A 5,345-nucleotide genomic window follows, 5' to 3' on the forward strand; every position below is an offset into this window, starting at 1 on the left:
GGGTGGGTGTGTGTGTGTGTGTGTGTGTGTGTGTGTGAGCGAGAGAGTGAGAGTGGGTGCGTAAATGTGTATGTCTGTGTTTTGTGTGTGTGTGTGAATGCAGTGTAAGACATCTGTACAACTTGCTTTCTTCCTTTCCTTACTTCATTCTTTCCTCCTGCTTCGTCTGTTCGGCGTTGATGCATAGGTTGCATCCTTCTCATAACTATCGCTTGGGAGTCCGCTTGTCACCATCTTGGGAATTCATTTGCTTATTCATTCGGTTCTTAGTTCAAATATTTATTTTATTATCGATTTTTTGTTGTTGTTATGATGTGCTCCTTGACATTTGTACAATACATGTCAAGGTTCCTCTTTGTTTCCATTGCTTTGCTTCCATGAAAAAACAATTACGAATACGAAACATTTCGTGGGCTTTAATTGTTTACATTGTTTTTGCTTGCATGAATAATATGACAGGCTATGTCATGGTCAGCATTCAACTGGCCTCCCGCTGGACACTAGAAGCTCAACACTGTGGAATGTTCTCGCCAGCTCAGGTTAGAATTTGATGATTGTTCGATAAAGTCAAGTTCTTCTGTGTAAGAGTCAGCTGAAAATAATTTCAGGAACGCCCCGTTGAGTGTATACCGCGACCAAACATACAGCCCCCGTATAACCTTGCCTTCACGAATCAAGGCCTTTTAGCATTGCTTGAATTTAGCTCAGGCAATATTTCGCCTTCAGTCTGTTTCATCTGGTCTGGTTTATTTTACATTGAAAACACCTTGCTTTCTTTCCATTCTTTTTCGTCTGCCCACGCGCACAGTTTAGGGTTTGTTCATTAATCCCCCAGGGCTTCAACTTTTCCACTTAAAAGCGAAACCGAGACACTTCCTTGTTTTGTCAATTAGTCGATGACTTCTTGTTGTCTTTGTCCTAGGTCTATTTTAAGGGGCACAGGAAACTTTGCTGTCGCTAATCAATTAAACTATCAACGTTCCCAGCTACAGCGACACCAAGACGTCTCTCCCAATCATATCTTATTTTGTCAACACATCAGCATCGAGGACTTTTTGTTTTTCCTCGTCCTAAGTCTATTTTAAAAGGTGAAGGAAGCTTTGGTTTCACAAACCGATCTGGCCTTCAGCCTTCCCTGTTATGGCGAAATGAAGGCGCCTTTACCACCTGTTTTATCAACATTGTCGGTGACTTCTTGTTTTTTCTGTCCCTAGGTTTATTTTAAGAAGCGAAGGACTGAAGCTTTGCTCCCGCTAATCAATTTAACGTTCAACGATCCCTGTTACAGCAACACCAAGACATCTCTCCCACCTGGTTGTGTCAACATCACTGACTCGTTCTTGACCTCTTCTTGTTTCCTTGTCTTAATTGTATTCTAAGAGGAAGAAAATGTTGCTTTTGCAATCCATAAGGCCTTCAGCATGGGTTGTTTTAGCAAAACTAAGACGTATTTTTCCTCGCTGTTGTATGCTTTCATCGGTGCCGTTGATGGTTTTCTGTTTTTCTTGTCCTAAATCTGTTTCAAGGGGCAACGCTCTTACAAATCAAATTGAGCCTGGAACTGTTCCTGTTTTTATTGAAAACAAGGCGCCTCTCCCGCCTGTTTTATTCACATCATCGATGACTTCTTGTTTTTTCTTGTCTGCAGTCTATTGTCCGAGGTGAAAAAAGTGTTGCTGTCAAGAATCGAATAGACTGTCAACATTTCTAGTTACAGCGAAACAAAGGAAACTCGATCCCCACCTGGTTTTGGCCAACATCATCGATGAACTCTTGTTTTCTTCGTCCTGATTCTATTGTAGGTGGAGAAGGAAGTGTTGCTTTCACGAATCAGTTCAACTGTTCTTGTTGCCGCGGTTTTGTCGATGTCATCGATGACTTCTAATGCTCTGTGTCCCCAGTATTTTTTCAAGAGGTGACGGGTGAGAGAGAGAGAGAGAGAGAGAGAGAGAGAGAGAGAGAGAGAGAGAGAGAGAGAGAGAGAGAGAGAGAGAGTGAGAGGAGAAGAAGGAGGAAAGAACAACAGAGAGAGAGAGAGAGAGAGAGAGAGAGAGAGAGATAGTGTAACAAATAGAGGAAGAAAGAGATATAGGGACAGAGAGAGCGAGAGAAGGGCATACAGGAAGAGAGCAGCCGATGAGGAACAAACTGGGAGCTGACGAAGTCCACAGAAATGATTCGGGAAAGAAGGAAGTTGGAAAAAATGCGAACGGAAGGACCCTTGAGCAGGGCAGTTTAGCCATCAATAAAGTGGAAATGGGGGCTGACACGTTGGGGAGGAATTTCAGTTGAGGAGACACAGAACATGAGTTAGATGGAGGGAGAGAGAGAGGGGCAGAAAGAGAGACAGACAAAGAGGATGTGACGCTATAAGAGGAAAGATAGAGTGTTAATGCAATAGGCGGGGGGTGCGAGAGAGGAGGAGGGAGAGAGAGAGAGAGAGAGAGAGAGAGAGAGAGAGAGAGAGAGAGAGAGAGAGAGAGCGAGAGAGAGCGAGCGAGCGCTGCCACTTTAGGATGAGAGGGAAGGTATGTCATCGATGAAGACACAAACAGTGCAGATGACATCATTCGCATTCGATTTGAGGAGCCTTTTTTTTGCGAAGACGGTGGAATAGGTGCGAGCAGCAAAGACAGACACGTCGAAGAAGAAACGAAAAAGTGTGATGACACATAGGAACAAATCCCCTTTTCGCATGGGAAGAAGACGGAGGTGTGGAGGAAGAACAGCGTCAAAAACAAAGAAAGGGCAAGGCAGAGGTGGAGAGAACAATTTCATCGGTTTCAGTTCACATTCTGAGTTGACACATTCTTGGAGTGTCTGTACCGAGGACATTAAGAACAGAGAGAGAGAGAGAGAGAGAGAGAGAGAGAGAGAGAGAGAGAGAGAGAGAGAGAGAGAGAGAGAGAGAGAGAGAGAGAGAGTTTTCTCTTCTTTTAAAAAAAACAACTTTTGGATGGTTTATTGTACGTATGGCCATTGACCCATATTCAAACCAGGGAAGAGGAGATGTGGGTTAGGGGAATTTTACACATATACACGTCTTACGTCTTAGAGAGAGAGAGAGAGAGAGAGAGAGAGAGAGAGAGAGAGAGAGAGAGAGAGAGAGAGAGAGAGAGAGAGAGAGAGAGAGAGAGAGAGAGAGAGAGAGAATCAATTAGACAAATGCTTTTTGAGTGTTGCACAAGCTTCTTCTTTTAACAGGGACTTATCATAACGTGATTTTAAATGTTCTTTAAAATGCAACAAAAAGGTTTGATTTAAAATAAGGATTAATTTGAACAAAAGAGAGAATTTGGTTTGATGACCTTTGGGAGCTAGAGGTTCAGTGTGCACATCACACCGTATACCGTGGTTGCATTAGAAAAACGCAGCCGCCGGTTTTGGTTGCGCACTTCCGCCGTTTAACTAAGACACGCGACGTAAGTATCTCCACAAAATCACCTGTAACTTCTCACACATGACATATCATCACAGAAACATCGATTGTACTTTGGCCTAAGATGTTGCTGCATCGAACGATCGATCTGTTTCAATGCTTTAATGTGCTTGTGAACGTTGTGCTTCAATTATTTACACCTTTTTATGCGTATTCTGTGCAAGTTTTGACTTTCCACAGTCACTACGGACATTTAAGAGCATGATAATGATCACACACTATTGTGCTGTAATCAATGGCAATTCCTTGACATCGGGGTCAAATATTAAGTTTTAAAGTGGAACAGAAGCGTCATATTTCATGAATCTGTGAGGACACACCACGAATTTTCGGTTGCACACTTCCGCCACAGTCGGTTGCACACTGCCGCCGTTGAAGTTTTGCTTCGGGTGCACACCGCCGCCGCTTTTTTTTTCTACTTCGCTTATAAAATAGAGTTTCTTCACATTGTTTAACGTCTAACTGACCACACAGAGCCGTCTTAAGACATAAAACATAGATAGGCTCAAAATATTTTACAAAGAGAAGGGGAAAGTTTTGCAGTGCGGAAATTTAAAATAATTGCTTTGTTTGGTACACAATACAACAAAACTTGCTTTCTTTCCCGGAAGGTACATGGTATAATCAAATTGCGCCAGCTGTTGGTGAAAAGTCACTGGAGACGATGATTTCATAACCTTTTGGTGTACTTTCTTGAGTAAATAGTAAAGTGTTGTAATTTTAATAATGTAGACTTTGTCTTTATTTGTGATAGGTGATGAAAAGAAACAAGAAGCAATGGGCAGAATTAACAGGTCATACATTTCGATGTGTGCCTAGACATCAAAATAACGTGAGAGAAATATTCTAAGATTTTACTGTTTCTTATAGCCACAATTGCATGTCTGTAATTGCAGATGGAGGTATCTGCTCAAACGCTGGACAGCTACCTTGATATTAGCGCTGAGGTAGTCGTGGAGACGGAGCCTGTAAACCCTCCAATCGGACTTCCAAAAATGACATCTACGCCAAACAAGAAATCACGCCAACGCCAACTCTGCCCAGAGTGTGGCAAAAGCTTCACAAGTACCAACTTTCGAAATTTTAATGGATCACCACTATGCTCCGCTTCAATATGACGTACTACTTCCGTTAGTCTTGAAAAAAGGTCCGAACAGTAGTAGCACTTGAACTCCATCACCTGAAAGGAGCACATTCTTTCATTATAAAAACCACAAACAAAAAACAAGCCAGGGACAAAAGATCACACACACACACATACACACAAAAAAACAGCTCCTGGGTAGCCCATTTGGTTTAGCCATGCAGTCATGAAGCTGCATGGATTATATCCCATATTTATTTTTCGATATCAGGTTTGTACCAATCCATGTATCTTAATGAGTGAAATGAAATAGTCTTTTCGTTGTGATCATCTCACTCTACCTTACTATATTATTGTTATCTCAGTAGACTAGTGGTTGAGCGTTGGTTAATTGTATTGTGTTGCGTTGTGTTGAGTAGAATCTGAAATCCTCTCCCCCGATGTAACCGGGGTTTTGGCATCTATTGCCATATCACAACAGAATGTTGGTGTCACAGTGAGTAATGACAATAACAAAAAAAAAAACCACATAAGAGAGAGAGAGAGAGAGAGAGAGAGAGAGAGAGAGAGAGACAGAGAGAGAGACAGAGAGAGAGAGAGAGAGAGAGAGAGAGAGAGTGAGTGAGAGAGAGAGAGAGAAAGAGAGAGAGAGAGAGAGGCTATTTAATTTAATATATTACCAAATTAGTATACACCAGAAGGTTTATGATTTTCCAGACCTGTATGGAACATGCCTAGAGACAGACACAAATAAAGTCCTGTTTCTTTCTTTAAAACAGTGGCGGCGGTGTGCAACCACTTGCGACGGCGGTGTGCAACCGC

The sequence above is a fragment of the Littorina saxatilis genome, linkage group LG4 (assembly GCF_037325665.1).
Source record: "Littorina saxatilis isolate snail1 linkage group LG4, US_GU_Lsax_2.0, whole genome shotgun sequence".
Classification (NCBI taxonomy): domain Eukaryota; kingdom Metazoa; phylum Mollusca; class Gastropoda; order Littorinimorpha; family Littorinidae; genus Littorina; species Littorina saxatilis.